Source organism: Eulemur rufifrons, chromosome 4, assembly GCF_041146395.1.
Source record: "Eulemur rufifrons isolate Redbay chromosome 4, OSU_ERuf_1, whole genome shotgun sequence".
NCBI classification, from domain to species: domain Eukaryota; kingdom Metazoa; phylum Chordata; class Mammalia; order Primates; family Lemuridae; genus Eulemur; species Eulemur rufifrons.
Genome location: NC_090986.1, coordinates 65,463,074 through 65,478,680, shown reverse-complemented (window position 1 = coordinate 65,478,680; position 15,607 = coordinate 65,463,074). Strand labels below are relative to the sequence as shown.

Below are 15,607 nucleotides of genomic sequence, written 5' to 3'. Positions count from 1 at the left end.
TTTTTGTAGCAAGAATGTTCTCATTTATTATTACAGTTGACCTTTGAACAACAAGGGTTGGAAATGCACAGGCCCATTTAAATGCTGATTTTTTTCAATAAATACATTGGAACTTATTTTGGAGATTTGGGACAATTTGAAAAAACTCACAAACTATGTAGCTTAGAAATATCTAAAAAATTAAGAAAAAGGTATGTCACGAATGCTTGTGCCATGCATGCAGATACTAGACTATTTTATCATTTACTACCATAAACTATATGCACATTACAAAAAGTTAAAATTTATCAAAATTACACACACGTAGTTATAATTCACATTAGAGAGAAATGTAAAGAAATGTGAAGACATAATATTAAATCATAACTGCACGAAATTAAATGTAGTGCACACTGTACTAATAAAATAATTTTGTAGTTACCTCCTGTTGCTATTGCAGTAAGCTCAAGAGTTATGAGTATCCACTTAAAACGCTGTGAAGCTAGCTAATAATCTCCATGTGAGCAGCTAGTCTCTTCAGTAAATTGTGTATCACAATAAAAAGTGATCTCTCATGGTTCTCCCACATATTTCCATTGTGTTTAGTGCAATACTGTAAACTCTGAATAACACGATACCCATATGAAGTGCCACTGGTGATGTGAGAAGTGTTCCTAAGAAGCAGAGAAAAGTCCTGACATTACAGGAAACAGCTGAATTACCTGACTTGTGTTGTAGAGAGGTCTGTGGTTGTGGTTGTCCTCCATTTCAAGATTAATAAATCCAATGTAAGGATTATTATTTAAAAAAAAAAAAAAGAAATTCATGAAGCTGTTGATGTAGCTACAACTGCTGGCATGAAAATCTTGTACTTCTTGGGAAATACTTTTTCATCTCAATGAAAATGCAGCTCTTATGTGGGTACAGGATTGCTGTAAGAAAGGAATACCTGTAGACTCTAATATGATTCAAGAAAAAGCCAAGTCATTATAAGACATCTTAAAGAAAAATGAAGATTACAGATCATAAGCTAAAGAATTTGATGCCAGCAAAGGATGGTTTGATGATTTTAGAAAGAAGTTAGGCTTAAAAAATTACCAAGATAACAAAAGCAGCAGCTTTTGCCAACCCAAGAGGCAGCAGACAAGTTCCCAGATGCCGTTGAGAAAATCACTGAGGAAAAAGAATATCCGCCTAAATAGGTTTTTTTGAGACAGTCTTGCTCTGTTGCCCGGGCTAGAGTGCTCACAAAATAAGTTTTTTTTTTTTTTGAGACAGAGTCTCGCTCTGTTGCCCGGGCTAGAATGAGTGCCATGGCGTCAGCCTAGCTCACAGCAACCTCAAACTCCTGGGCTCAAGCGATCCTACTGCCTCAGCCTCCCGAGTAGCTGGGACTACAGGCATGCACCACCATGCCCAGCTAATTTTTTCTATATATATTTTTAGTTGGCCAGATAATTTCTTTCTATTTTTAGTAGAGACGAGGTCTCGCTCTTGCTCAGGCTGGTCTCGAACTCCTGAGCTCAAGCGATCCGCCCGCCTCGGCCTCCCAGAGTACTAGGATTACAGGCGTGAGCCACCGTGCCCGGCCCAAAATAAGTTTTTAATGTAGACAAAAGTGCCCTATTTTGGAGAAAAAAATGCCATAAAGGACAATTATTAGGAAGAGAAGGGAGCACCAGGATATAAGGCAGGAAGGGGCAAGCTAATGCGACTGTTTTGTGCAAATGCAATCATGTTTATGATCAGTATTGCCCTTATCTATAAAGCTGCTAATCACCAAACTTCGAAGGGAAAAGTAAACATCAGCTGCCAGTCTTTTGCTTGTATAACAAGGCCTAGATAACAGCCTTTTTTCTGAATTGGTTCCATTGATGCTTTGTCCCTGAAGTCAGGAAATACTTTGCCAGTAAGGGATTGCCTCTTAAAATTCTTCTGATACTGGACAATGCCCTTGGCTACCAAGAACCCCGTAAGTTCTATACCACAAACATCGAAGTTCGTCCCCAAACACAATGTTTCTAATGGGTCATAAGGACCTTTAAGGCTCATTATGCATGGTACTCTATGGAAAGGATTGTCAATGCTGTGGGAGAGAACCCCCATAGAGAGAACATCATGAAAATGTGGAAGGATCATACCATTGAAGATGCCATCATTATTATAAAAAAGCCATAAAAGCCAGCAAGCTAGAACCAATAAATTCCTGCTGGAGACAACAGTGTCCGGATGTTGTGCATGACTTCACAGGATTTACAACAAAGCGAATCAAGGAAATCATAAAACAATTGTGAATATGGCAAAAAAGGTTGGAGGTGAAGGGTTTTAAGATATGGATCTTGGAGAAATTCAAGACACCACACCAGAAGAATTAATAGAAGATGACTTGATGGGGATGAGTGCTTCCAAAGCAGTGCCAGAAAACAAATTGACATTAGACAATCTGGCAAAAGAGTTCTGATTATTCAAGTCTACTTTTGAGTTCTTTTAAGACATGGACCCTTCTGTAATACTGGCACTGAAACTAAAGCAAACAGTGGAAGAAGGATTGTAATATATAGAAACATTTTTAGAGACATGAGAAAGCAAAACAGTCAAACAGAAATTACAATGCATTTCCATAAAGTTATACCAATGTATTATACCTGCCTCTCCTGTCTTCTCTTCCATCTCTTCTGCCTCTGTCACCCTTGAAATAGCAGGATCAACCATTCTTTTTCCTCCTCTTCCTCAGCCTACTCAACATGAGGATGACAAGGATAAAGACCTCAAAGGAAGATTTTTTCCCTTATCTATTTTTTTTTTTTTTTTTTTTTGAGACAGAGTCTCACTTTGTTGCCCAGGCTAGAGTGAGTGCCGTGGCGTCAGCCTAGCTCACAGCAACCTCAAACTCCTGAGCTCAAGGGATCCTCCTGTCTCAGCCTCCCGAGTAGTTGGGACTACAGGCATGCACCACCATGCCCGGCTAATTTTTTTTTTTTTTTGATATATATATTTTTAGCTGTCCATATGATTTCTTTCTATTTTTAGTAGAGATGGGGTCTCGCTCTTGCTCAGGCTGGTCTCGAACTCCTGAGCTCAAACGATCCGCCCACCTCGGCCTCCCAGAGTGCTAGGATTACAGGCGTGAGCCACCGCGCCCGGCCCCTTATCTATTTTTATTTCTATTTTTAACTATATTAGTTAAAAGAACTGATTTCTATTTGAAAGCCTGATAAATTTAAACTATTAGATACAATTTATTCCCATACTTCAGAAAAACATGGAAATTCTTGATTTAAACATATTAACAAATTGAAAGATTCAGTGGAGCAATTCCAGGCACACAGAAAAGGTATATCTCTTTTTCACTCATGTTCAATAGCAACAATAATATCCTCCTGGTGTGGTAAGGTTTGTTCTTTCCTTTCCACTTATCTTCTACTTTGGAGCTACCAAAGTAGGTTTTATATTTTGCCTTCAAGAATGAGCTATTTTTTTTTTTTTTTTGGAGACAGTCTCACTCTCTTGCCCTGGATAGAGTGCCATGGCGTCAGCCTAGCTTACAGCAACCTCAAACTCCTGGGCTTAAGTAATCCTCCTGCCGTAGCCTCCCAAGTAGCTGGGACTACAGGCATGCGCCACCATGCCCGGCTAATTTTTCTTTTTTTTTTTTTGAGACAGAGTCTCACTCTGTTGCCCGGGCTAGAGTGAGTGCCGTGGCGTCAGTCTAGCTCACAGCAACCTCAAACTCCTGGGCTTAAGCGATCCTACTGCCTCAGCCTCCCGAGTAGCTGGGACTACAGGCATGCGCCACCATGCCCGGCTCATTTTTTGTATATATATATTTTAGTTGTCCATATAATTTCTTTCTATTTTTAGTAGAGACGGGGTCTCACTCTTGCTCAGGCTGGTCTCGAACTCCTGAGCTCGAGCGATCCACCCGCCTCGGCCTCCCAGAGTGCTAGGATTACAGGCGTGAGCCACCGCGCCCGGCCTAATTTTTCTATATATATTTTTAGCTGCCCATATAATTTCTTTCTATTTTTTGTAGAGATGCGGGTCTCGCTCTTGCTCATGCTGGTCTCGAACTCCTGCTCAAATAATCCGCCTGCCTCAGCCTCCCAGAGTGCCAGGATTACAGGCGTGAGCCACCGCGCCTGGCCAAGAATGAGCTATTTTAAACTGAAAATTCCCTTGAATATGTATGTTTAGATTGTTTCCACTCACATGATTCAGATGCTATTGCACGACATGAAAATGTTTCTGCTTGTTTGTTGTTTAGACATATCCTTACATGTCACTACATTACTTTAGGTTTCTCAAACACTTAATTTTACTTTTAATCCAGCATCAATATAATTCATAACAGTAATTACTTTCTTCAAACATCCTTCAAATTCTGCACCTGAAGCTCTAAGGAACTGGCTACATATAACAACTGGGCCACAGAATGACTATCCTTGCTAAAGCACAATGGAATAATGCACAAGTGGAATGATATGTCAACATTACATCTGGAGGAAAATTTAAAAATAGCTATTCTTTAATATCTTTAAGCAAAGGCCCACATTATGGGGACTAAACTGCATGACAGTTTCATCAATCATGGCAATTTTTTCATTACTGTATTATGAAGTTGAAAGTTTTATAAAATTTCCAAATTTGGCCGGGCGTGGTGGCTCACGCCTGTAATCCTAGCACTCTGGGAGGCCGAGGCGGGTGGATCGCTCGAGGTCAGGAGTTCGAGACCAGCCTGAGCAAGAGTGAGACCCCGTCTCTACTAAAAATAGAAAGAAATTATATGGACAACTAAAATATATATATACAAAAAAAAAAATTAGCCGGGCATGGTGGCTCATGCCTGTAGTCCCAGCTACTCGGGAGGCTGAGGCAGTAGGATCGCTTAAGCCCAGGAGTTTGAGGTTGCTGTGAGCTAGGCTGACGCCACGGCACTCACTCTAGCCTGGGCAACAGAGTGAGACTCTGTCTCCAAAAAAAAAAAAAATTTCCAAATTTATAAAATTTACAGGAAAACAGATTAAAATTTGTTTTTGCTTGACTCTTGTTTCTTGGATATAAATGCATAAAAACAAAAAGGATACATTAACTAGAGAAGATTCTTTTAAAATTCAGTATTGAGAACAGGCATACAATGAAATATTATTGAAATATAATCCAAAACAACTGTTTTATAATACAAAAAACCTAGCTTGAGTTTAAGTGAATATAAAGTTTTATTGTGTCTATACTCCTTTGATTTCCTCTTACAGAGGAATGAATGAATGAATGATTGCTTAAAAACTATGTATGAAGTAGATTTCAATCTGGACAATTTATTCCAGAAAGTCCGTCTATACACATTAGTCCCTCAAATATCATTACCAATAGCAGATTCCCTTACAATAGTGTCCTCATATGCTAAGTTGAACTTTTTAGAAGCCATTCATATATATTTTTTATTTTTGATGATGTTACTTCCTAGATAAGACTGAATTATTAATATACCATGTTAGCCAACCAATGCAATATAAAATTTTTATAACACAAATAAATTTGCTATTTATCATAATATTTTTCTTCTTAGATATATTCTTTTGCTCCCTTTTAATTATGTATACTTGCCCATTGTTATTCTTTCTCAACACTCAATTTTTATCCTTTGTCAATCAGCCCTGTGCATTCAGTCCAAAAAACTCCAACTGATTCTTTAAGACCTCAGTTCATCAACTGCTTTGCCATTATTAATTTGATACCTTAAATCTATGTCTAGCTGGATTTTCTATCTTTAGTCAATTAGTAAAACTTCCTAAACCTCATATATTCAAAAATATATCTAGTTTCCTAAATAGTCTGTACTTTTCTGCCCAAGTATCAAGGTTAATATAATCAAAATCTATCCAATATTCCTATTTCTCTCTAATGAAAACATTTCCATTGCATTTAAAAGGTCTCTTTTAAGAGACATGACAACCAAATGCAGTACATAGACCTTTTTGCAATAATAAGGAATTTTAATAGGTACTAGATATTATTATAGTAGGGGATTATTAATCTAATAGGAGCTAGATATTATTATACTAGGGGATTATTAACGATTTTGTTAGTGTGTTATAAGTATGGTAGTTATATATTTAGGAGGAAAAAACAGGTCCCCATATTAGAGAAGCATAATGATGTAGTTAGGAGTGGACAGAAGACTGGCCAAGCATGATGCTCCTGTGGCCATCAGGCCACTGTGGCCACATGGCAAGTGGAACAAATAAACTTACTCATTTGAATACAATGATTATCCTCTCTCACACTGATTGATTCTTTGAGGCCCCCTGAAGAAGTGAGAGGCTTATAACAAATTCTTTTCCAGTTCTTTCCTCCCCTAAGCTGTATATTTCTATGTGATCTTTGAATCTTCATGAAAGCTACTGCTGGAGGCTAAAATATTTACTAATTCCCTTTCCATTTATCCCTACTTTGAAGGACAACTTAAGTCTGTCTTCTCCAGTGGATTCTCACTTTAACCCTTGTAGCTGATACTGAATTGTCCATTCACTAAGAACTTTTGAATACAGACAATTATTCTCACTATTGAGTACTGTGCTAAGCAGATAACTGGTTTCCCTATTTCATAACTATCCTTCCATTCAAACTGGACTAGCTATGTGACAATCTTTCCTGGTATTTCCCATGCCATTTCTCTATTCCTCTATCTTAGTGCACTGGAAATATTACTGTGCCTGCATCCCTTAAATCTCTGCTTTTGAGTTTGCTGGCTAAAAGAAAAGCACTTTCTCTAACTAGATATGGAAAAAACCCTAATGGCTAGACGTAGAACCAAAGGAAACTGCCACTAAGAGAAAAAAAAAAAGAAAAGAAAAGAAAATTCAGACAACAAAACCAATCAGTTCTTGTTTTTTATTGTTATACAACACTCATAATTCCAACTCTAGTCGTTTATATTCTAGGCTATGAGTCTTTAATTATCTCCATAATTTTTCACTCTTGTAACCTTCTAAAACAAAAAAGCAGTCATTTTCAAAGGTGAGACAAAAATAAGTAAATTAAATATCTTATTTAAGAAGTCAACTTGAATATAACTCTGAGTAAATGGGAACCTTTAAATATCTTAAGTTAGTTTTCTTTCTATATTAGATCACAGATTTTAAAAAATCATAAAAGATATAGTAAAAAGACAAATTGTACATAAACCAATGGTTTTCTCCCCTTTCTTTAGAAGTTTGGTGATGTTTTTTGTGACCAGAAATATGCTGTAGGAACTTAACTCTTGTTTGTATCAATTAGCCTATGGTAAAACTGGTTTCATTATAGGTCATTTTGCTTAAAGTCAGTTCCAAGACCCTACTAACAACACTGAGTGAGGACTTAACTGTACTAAGCTGAAACTTGCTCTTATGAGAATTTTATTTTGTATCAATTATTACTGACATAAATGCACTTTATAACATTAGGGAAAAAGTTTATTTACTATGGTTTTAATTCTAATATTCTAAGGCTAAAAATAAAATGAATAAAGATCAATTTAAAATAAAATTGACTTAGACAAATTCTGTGTACTTTATCAAGTCATCTCGTCAAGGATTTGGAGGACCAACTGCCAATTTTAAGTTCTGACTATAGGGAACCAAATAACAGGGGCATAATGAAACAACTTGAATAGCTAAACTAAGGATATAAAAACTAAAAAATTTGAATGGATTAAAATTCAGATAGCCTTTGATATTATTTTCCTAAACATTTTAAACTAAGGTTCTGAAATTTGATCACTGGTAGAGTACTTGAAAGTGATGGCATTCTTTGTAGTACATACTATTAAATATATCAAAACTTCATTTTCATAAACTTTAAATAGTTTTTACTATAAGAAAATGAGATATTTTAAAGGAATTTCTTTTAATAATATAAAAATAAGCATAAATTTATTTACTGGATATAACAGGAAGAATGAAACTAGTCTAGGCAAAAAGTCATATGGCATCACCGACAACTAAACATACATTTCAATTCTATATTCAATTTATTCCTGTCTTTACATGGATATTAAGTTTAAAAACTTAAGTTGCAGACTAATAGAAGATAAGAGCAAGATTACACAGAATAGTCTGGGTATGCTACCTACAGCATTTGTGCTTGGAACTTAAATCCCTACCAGAGTTCATTATATTTGTACGTTTATTTTCTATTTAAATCAGGCCCCATGCTGTTAAATTTTGTCTTTTGTTTTTCTTAAGAAAACAATCAAGTAACTTCATAAATAAGAAATTCTCTATTCTTCTCTTAATCATCCATCTTGAAGCTGAGAAGCTGTTCAGTGTGGGAAAACGAGTCCAACCCCTTTCTATAATTTTGGCACTGAAATTCAAATTTTATGGCTGCAATTTTGTTGAGAGCAGAAACAGCCATGGCTTAAACACAAACGGTTCAGAGTTAATTCTATCACTCTGTTAAAACATATATATGACAAATATATAAGACTGAGGACAAGGAACACCTGGCATTTTGATTAAATGTTCTCTAATTCTCAGAAATAGCAGTTATTTGAGCAATGACTATAAAAAACAGCTGTAGCATATTGTGAACTCTCCTTATGTTCATAAATGATAGAATACACAACTTTAAGAGCCTAGATCTGATATATTTACTACATTAATGGCAAGTCATCATGTTAGTAGGTTTGTAAGACATTCTCTTTACCACCAAATGCTGACAGTAGCTGGTACCCTTATGAATTTTTCTGCTTTGGATCATAACATCCTTCACCACTAATCCAACTGCCAAAAAAGCAATTTATTTTTTCTATTTTGGCACACTCCTGTCTCCCAGAAACATTCCTATTTAAAAATTTATTCACGATAATTAGAATTTCCTCCTGAATGGCACAGGTAGATAGCAATTTGCACAAGAGTAAATTTCCATCACAAATAAATTAAAAATAAGACAATTATCAGCCATGTTTAGGGCATGATATAATTACATCATTACAGTTTTACTGAAAGCACAATAGATTTTATATTATTTGCCATACTATTGATTAACTTACTGCTCCACTGATTAAAACATTCTGATTATTTTTGCAGTACTTTCAGTCAGTATTTCATTTACATTATTTATAATTCAACAACTGACAATATTTTCTAGGCTGGTATGATACATGCTTTTGTTATTTTATTGCTAACTTGGTAACATTTCTAAAAACTTATCGTGAAAACTCATCTTATGTGAGCAATAGTTCTTGTAATTTCTTTTTTCTAGCCTAGCTCTTGATAGCAGGCAAATTTAATACTCTGAATTAGGAAGTAATTTGTCTTCATCACTTTTTTTCACAGGACTAACACTGACAGCACTGAAGAGTAAATTTTCTGCTTCATCTTCTGTTTCCCTATTTATCAAGTCAATGTCTTAAGATTTTTGTTGTTGTAGATTATTAAAAAGATAGATGTAATGCTCTAACTGCTTACAATGCACCTAAAGATGTTTTTAAGCACCAAATATTTTAAATTCACATAACAGAAATATATAATTTAAGCATATGTATCAAAAAATGTAAGTGAAAAATCAAAACAGTTCAAAAAAGAAAATGAGGGGAAAAAAGGAAAGAACTATGATTATTTCTGAATTTTCTGTCAGGCAACAGAGTTTAAGATTTTTAAACTGAAGAAAAAAAAAAACTTGAAAAGTACTCCATCTCTTTACTCAATTTGTAAAAATGAACCCCAAACACTGCAATTATTTACTTTTGACAGCATTGAATATAGGAAGACCACTATTCCACAACTTCTGGAACATCCACATTCCACAAATGAATAGCTTAAAAATAAATCCTCATCTTAAACCAACAATGGCATTAAACAAACATAAAAAAAAATGAAAGAATGGAAGACATGTACATAATCACAAAGGATCACTAACTACTGTCACTATGTTCCTATTGTTCTGGGCATTGTTTAATTAGAAACATTATCATTTTAGTACCTAAGATTAAAGGTAACTCCAGGCATACTACCTAAACAGATAACAGAGAGCATTCCAACTATGAAATATGGCAAATGGCCTATGTTTAAGAGATGCTGGTAAGTATCCAAGAAAGACTGTTTGCTTAGAAATTTATAAAGGAGATGAAATGAATTCAAGAACGTGATGTTATCTGTGCTTATAAATCTTTTAGAAATTAAATGATATCTATTTTTTCTTTTAAAAATTCGACTACTCTCCAGTCTATAGTAGGAGTATAATATCAATTGAAAAGATTTCTTTTTCTAAGAGTTAAGTTGAAGAAAGGCTGAACTGGCTTCCAAGGGACCAATTATAGAACCCAAGCCTGGACTATATAGGATTCTTTAGGGATTTAAAAATGTTTCCATTCTAATTTTCCAGAAACAAAAATAGGAAAAAAATTAGAAAAAGAAAGTGACCTGTGGCATTTGGCTACTACTTTGCAAACTGGCTTATTAACAGTTTTTAATATTTAATTGATTCTCCCCCTCCCTAAAAATTCTCACTACTTACTGAGTTCAATGGCTGATCATCTATGATCATAAGGTCATCCCTCAACACATATACATTATTTGAGTCATTGTGAGATAATGTAAGGGAAGTATTTGAAGCACTAGTTTCATTTCAACAGAGCAATGCCTCAACATCATTAAGAACAGAAACAGTCTTGCACTTGAGTTTCTTTACTTCAGAGATACAGAATTAGCTGAAGGAATAGATGAACACAAAGCTTTTTGGTAACTGATTTTAGGGTCTCAAAAACTTTTAGGGAAGTATTTTGGGCATTTCACATGACCTGGATTTGTGAGGTTTTTCTAGGGGTATGATATTCATTTTAGCTAACCTGTTAGAATTACTCATTTAGAATTTACAAATTTCTCAAAAGTTAAATGCATCAGGGGAAAAATGCTTCTTATTCTAAAAAAGAGGTGTGCATGTGTATATATAAAAGGAAGGAAAAGGGATTGCCTTCCTGTTTTCTCCACCTCCTGAAGTTTTAACAGCTAAATGTTAAGCTCCTCACAAAGTCTCAAGTGTAATCTAATAAAATGTAAAAACAAACTATTTTTTAAGAGAAGAGGATACTCTCAATTTATAAAACCGTAAGATCAATAAACCTGAATAATTATGGTAATAAAAAAGACCATTACTTACTTGTAAATTCCTCCGAAGGAAAGGGATCAAAATTGTGATTCTCAGACTTAGAGATGATAGGTCCTGGCTATAAAATATTTCCCCAAATAGAAAATGTACCCAAGGCAATGGCATTATTTTTACACTAAACTACATTAACTAAATATCAAACCTCAATGTGTAGTGGGGTAAGAGCAAGTTAGAAAGTTACCATACTAAGATGGGTAGAAAAAATAATTCAGAAGTAAACCAAAACATTGACACCAATTAGTAACTTTTTATAGCAATGGTAGGGAGACTGAGAGTTAATACTTACAAGGTAAGAACTGCTGGGCTAAGTAGGGGGCTGTTTTATCATGGTCTTCATTTTATCATTATGAAACCTGGGAAAAAGATAAAAAAGAAGACTTTAAAAATTTCCTCACATTATATAAGTTAGAACATTTTCAACTGAAGTTGACAATAATTGTTTTCTGATCCTTACATAACATAGAACAATCACAAATTGTAAACACTCAGCAGTAGCATTTATAAATTTCAGTCCAATGCATCATTAGTTTTTAAAATTTGCTGTTCTATTACTATTACCTTTTTGATGTTTAAGAGAAATATGTTAAGTGTAACAAAAACTCATACTTCAATGTCGAAATTGGAGCATACTAAGTTTCTGGAGGACTTCATGTAACTGCAGATATTTTAAGATAAATTTAAGATTTTATGTCAAGCTTGACCAATCAGTCTCTCTCTCTCTCTTGCCACCCACACATACAGACTTGCAAAATCTAAAATCCATATATTCCCCAATCTCAAGAATTGCATAGTAAAACAGTATCAACAGAATATATAAATACAAAGCTTAAGTTGGAGCTTAAAATACATAAAAGAATCTCTGGAAATAGTACAACATGATGCTATGGCCAAAATAAAATACTGTTGCCTGAATCAAAAAGTAAGTGAAAGAGTAGTGACAAGAAAAGAAAAATTGTTTCCACAGTTGTCCTTTATTTATAAACAAGAGTAGGAAGGATTAAAAGCCAGTATACAAAAGCAGGAAACATATTTACAGCTCATCTTTACAAATAAAATAATTTTTAGAGATGTCCTAGAGTAACTTGAGTTGGTTAGAATGTTTGATTTCTGTGGGCCATGATTATAATAAGTTGCACCAACTAACGGTTAAGCACTTACTAGAGGATACAGAATAGAAAGAATACAACAAACCCATCTATGCTCTCTAATGGAGCACTCCAAGTGTACATTTTGTTGTAGAATATCTTTATCACAAAAAAGAACAGTACATTTTTTAAATTTCAAAATCATTCGTTTCAAAATCCATAGAAAAATCAAGAGACCACCAAAATCAATCTCCACATCCTATCCCTGCACCCTCAATCCAGCTCTTCTGAATTCTAATATTCTGCCATGCTTGTTTTCCTTTATTTATTTTAAAGAAAAACAATTACACATATAGTTTAAAGTCCCTTGTGTGCCATACCCTGATTCTATTCCACTCGCCTAAAATGCAATCACAATTTTGAATTTGACATTTATTTCCTATTCATTTTTTACTACAAATTCAAGACATTAATACGTCATTGCTTTCAAACTTTATATAAATAGTTTCATACCATATGTATCTTTTATATAAATGTTATATTGATTATAACCTGTCTGCAACTTGTTTTTGTTTGCTGAAGTAGAATATTTACCCATGATGATACACTCAGCTCTCATTATAATAGCTATAGTTCATCATATAACTATGTCACAATTTGTCATTATTCCGTTGCTTAACATTTACAATGCTTTCAATTTTTTCCGATTAAAAATAAATGACTTTTTTACACATCTAAGTTTATCTAGAGCATCTACAAATGAAATTGTTGGGTTCAAGCCTGTTGTATCTTCAGTTTTACTAGGATATTGCTAAATGCTCCCACAAGCAGCATATGAAAATTTCCCCTTTTTATATTTTCTCCAACATTTGGAAGTATATTTAAGAAAAACATCCACTGTCTAGACGAAAATTTAAAAAATTCGTAGGTGATTAATCTCTTCTGTTTTCATTAAGTGTAGGTCTAACATATGCATACTAAATGTCCAAACAAATAGAATAGACTAAAATTTGCCTCAAGGCACTTGCACAAAATTATAGCTCCTCATACGATTGAGGAAATACCAAGATTTAATCTAGAACTGTTGTCACAGAAATGATAAGATTCCTAATTAAATAGTAAGCTTAGATCCAAGATGCTCAAAGAGGAAAAAAATGCAGGAAAGGTAAACGGTTTATTGGTATGAACATCCTCCCTCCCCAATTTCATTTTGGGCAGTGCTTCTCACATGTAGTGCTCCTAAAAACAATCTTTTAGAGCTTGTAAAAAACGCCTATTCCTGAGTCTTAGCTCCAAAGATTCTGATTTAGCATGTCTGAAAAAATGTTTTATTCTAGGTTATTCTAACACAGGTGGTCCACAGACACTAAGCAGTAATTAATGGTAAAAAACAAGGTGTTTTTAACAGAAAGGATTATGTAACTCACTTTTTATAACAGTAATTAATGTTATTTGTTAAGTTACATCAACATATTAAAAAACACTCTAGTATTAGCCAACAACAACAAAAAAGTTATCTCAATTTATGGTTGAATATGCTTGACTTCACAATGCCAGAACAGGTTATGGGCTCCTTTATTATTTCAGATAACTAAGCACATACTATGACAAAGGTTTTTTGTTTTTTTTTAAGTAATATTACTAGGGAACTAATATTCTGAGTTTATTGTGATTGGTGAAGGAAAACATTAAGAGTGGGAATGATCAGGAGTGATTTTAATGAAGATGACAAGAAACTATGGTTACCTTTTAAAATAGTATTTGAATGCTATTGCAAATATTAGACTTCAATGGGACTTTAGGCTTATACAATAAAACAAAATGTCATTTGTAGTTTCCCACCAAGAATTCTACAAATGAAATCAGAACTTTAACAGAAATCCAAAATTTACTTCCCTGTAACTATAACCTATTGCAATTATTTAAATATAAAAGAGAAGAAAATTATATCAATTATTTAGGTTATACAAATCTGTGCAAATTCAAATAGTAAAAATAAAGAACATTTTTCTATATTATTTCAAATTACAAAGCCCTATTTCCAAAAAAATTTAGAATAATTTGAACTTCTTATATAGTAAATCATAGAAATAATAAATAGTGAGAAAAAATAGATACAAATTTTAATATGTGATCTGCTTTGTTTTTAGTTATTTACAACACTAAATAATATAGAACATTGCTTTCTTTTGTTTTTTGTTATAGTGAAATAAGTAAGAATTTGGCCTTGTTTAGACAGGGAAATAAAACAAAGACAATATGGGCTCAGAACATGGCCCAAAAGTGAAAGAAACACTCCTGTGTGGCCATAGCCAACTTTTCTTTTCTTTCCTCAATATATTACCTAACTTGTGGTATCAGCAACTAATTATTAATAATTTCTTCCAGTCTACCAGCTTAAAAATGAAAAACACAAAACACACCACACATACTTCCGGAAGCAAGACAGTTTTCTATTCTAACAGATGGAATTAACTGAATAAAATTTAAATAAACTAAAACCAGAGTAAATAGTAAAAAATAATAGAGTCTAAGAGCTACAAGCATCTACTGTTCTCTTTATGTTGCACTGGGAAGAAAATATCTTTCTATCAAAGAACATATTTTCCGTACTGTATATATACTACACTGATACTTGGGCCTTTCCCACCTGGTCTGTAAAAACTCATGGGTGCAGGCTCCTTTGGCCACCATTATTGTATATTGATGTTCTGTACAACAGCTGACAAGCAGCAGCGATCTCCCAGCCTCTGCTCCCAGCTGTAAGGGATAAGAACAAGGACTGTGGTGATAACTTGTTTATTCACTGCTGCTGCTGCTTCTTAAACAGCAAGCTGAGAAAAGCATATGCAACTAACACACAGAGGAAAAATGTTCAGCCCAACCTACCTACCAGGTCTGCCTATATCACTGTATGACAAAATTATTTAGGAAGGAATTTTTCTTTAAAAAGTGGGGTAGGGAGAGAAGACAAAATTGGCATTTTGATTAGAAAGAGAGCCTATAATGTATCTAAGGAAAATAATTAATGACACGTAGTAATCTTTAGGTTATTAGATTGAACTGCTCAATTATCAAAATTCTCTGAAGAGTTTTAACCAGTGTTAGGATGAATTCATAATGAGAGTATCTTCCCTACTTATCCTCCTGGAAAATAAGAAAGTGTCAAACTCCAGTCAAGAAATGACACTTTATTTTGCTTACAAAAGGCCCCTGGCCCCCAGGTACCCCATATCTAATCACTACATGTTTGACTTCAGGCACTATTAGCAAAGAAATTATTGTAGTTTGTAACATTTTTGCAAAAATCTCAGCTATTAAAAATATTTCTATGTGCAATTTACCTACTTTAAATGTGCAATACAAAGCTAAAAACCTAGTAAGCAAATAAT

General features: G+C 34.1%; 1 long non-coding RNA gene across 1 annotated transcript in view; it reads right to left on the bottom strand.

The window, feature by feature from the left end:
* LOC138382717 (uncharacterized) overlaps positions 1-15,607 on the bottom strand; it is a 48,077-nt gene that overhangs the window by 22,783 nt on the left and 9,687 nt on the right. Inside the window, exon 3 of the long non-coding RNA XR_011233470.1 lies at positions 11,417-11,483. This is a non-coding gene — a long non-coding RNA (uncharacterized lncRNA). The remainder of the gene's footprint in view (positions 1-11,416; positions 11,484-15,607) is intronic.